This window comes from Poecile atricapillus, chromosome 2, assembly GCF_030490865.1.
Source record: "Poecile atricapillus isolate bPoeAtr1 chromosome 2, bPoeAtr1.hap1, whole genome shotgun sequence".
Taxonomy (NCBI): Eukaryota; Metazoa; Chordata; class Aves; order Passeriformes; family Paridae; genus Poecile; species Poecile atricapillus.
Window position 1 is genome coordinate 62,010,411 of NC_081250.1, and position 2,020 is coordinate 62,012,430.

The window sequence follows — 2,020 nt, forward strand, 5'->3', positions numbered from 1 at the left end:
GAGTGTAATGCAGTAGCTTCAACTGGACTAGTTGAAAACACTCTTGAAATTACTTCTGATGGTTGTTATTGAGGGAGAAGAGTGGAAAAAGCTGTAAGATACCAGAACACTGTCTGAAAACTTGCAGTAAGAAATTTAGTAAAATCAATATTTCAGTTGCTGAGAAAAGAAACACCTTGAATGCTGACAAGTGTGTTGTTTTCCTTCTGCAAAGAAATGTTTCTCCTGCCTTTGAATTTAGAAGTATTTATTAAAGCAAGATGCTGGAAAGTACAGGTCTAAACATTTATTCTTGACATGCAAGAAGGGGCTGACAGGAATCTCATACAGGTTAACAAAAACAGAAGCAGCATCCTGCTTTTGGAACAGAGTATCTCCTCTGAACAGTGAGGGTGGGGACAGTGGTGTCTTGCCAAGCAACTTTGCCCAAAAGGGCCTGGGCAGGGCCAGATGGTTCTTGCAGACAGCTCACTGAGCGCCATTCAGCAATGGGCACTCCTGATAAGGAACACTGACAGCACTCGAGGCTCTTGCAGCAAGTGTGGGGCCAGGGAAGTGACTGGCACCCCTGTTCAGCATCTGTGAGCTGGCCTCAGCAGCAGTGTCCAGCTGTGGGCTCCCTAGGGCAGGCATGGACATCATGGAGTGAGGCCAGTGGGGGGCACCAAGATCATGAAGGGGCTGGAGCTCAGGGTGCAGAAGGGAAGGCAGAGAGAGCTGGGCCTGCAGAAGTGACGGGTGAGGTGGGATCATCCTGAGGTCTGCAGCTCCCAAATGGGAGAGTTTGGGGAAGGCAGGGCCAGGCTCTGCTTGGAGGTGCACAGGGAGAGAGGATGGGAGGTGACAGACACAAGTTGCCACCAGGGAAACTGCAGTTATGTGTTAGGGGAAGAAACTTTCACCGTGTGGGTGGTCACAGAAATGGGGCCTGGAGGAGCAGTGGAATCCCGATTTGGTAGAGATGTTTGGACATCAGCCTGGCACGGTCCCAAGCAACCAGCCCCATGTTGGCCTTGTTCCAAGTAGCAGCTTTGGTACTAGATGATCTTCAGAGTTTCTGGGTGTAAGAGGATGGCAGTATGATGTAATGTGTCCTGCCTTTTCACCTGACCTCATTTACTGGACTGCACTATTTCACTTATTTCTGATCTAAGTGTTAGACAACTGGGCCAAAAGGAAAAAAGTACTCTTGGTTTTTTGAAGGATTGAAATTTTTATGGGGAATATGATGAAATCTGCTGATTTGTACATTATGTTAAAATAAAGTAGTATTTCATTTCTATTTTCAAGCTTGTTTTTCTTAGAATGAAGCTGTCATTTTCCACAAGAAGTATCAGGTGTAATAAGTTGACATTTGGAGAATAAAACATCTTCTGGATACAAACTTGGGACTGCTCACCAAGTATGTCAGGGTTCAGGGAAAGCAGTGAATCTTGCCCCCAGTAATGCTTTCACTGGTTCAGACCTACTTGTGGGTGAAATAACTTTCAAAGCAGTAAGAGTATTTTTCTCTTAAGGCAGCTGCTAAAGGAAACATCCCTTTCTCAAAGAACAATGTAGGTCAGTGTTACTAGGATTTGTCATAGCTTGACTTTTAAACATTCTGAGTATGTAGCCAAACTTGCACATGCTTAGAGTGATCTGTGCTAGTAGTCTGTGCTTTTCAGGACCACAATCCAACCGTGTTCACAACACACTTACTCCATGAAAAGCATTAAATGGTTATTTGGTAATATTTGAAAATTATATGCCATTCTTCTCAACAATTGTTACTAGCTTAAATTTCCTCTGGCCTAATGAAAATAATATAACACAAGCTTTTGAATTGCTTTGTAAAACTTGGAGGCAAAAAAGACTGGCTATGAAAGAACAGCGGAGTTAGGCCTTAGAGAAGGCTGTAAAGCAGCCCGTCTGAGGAATTGTCTAGGAATTGTAAGAAAATACCAAAATGAAAACTTAAAATGTAATAAAAAAGTAGGCTTGGCCAGTAGTTAAAGAAAAAATAACCACAACAGGGGCA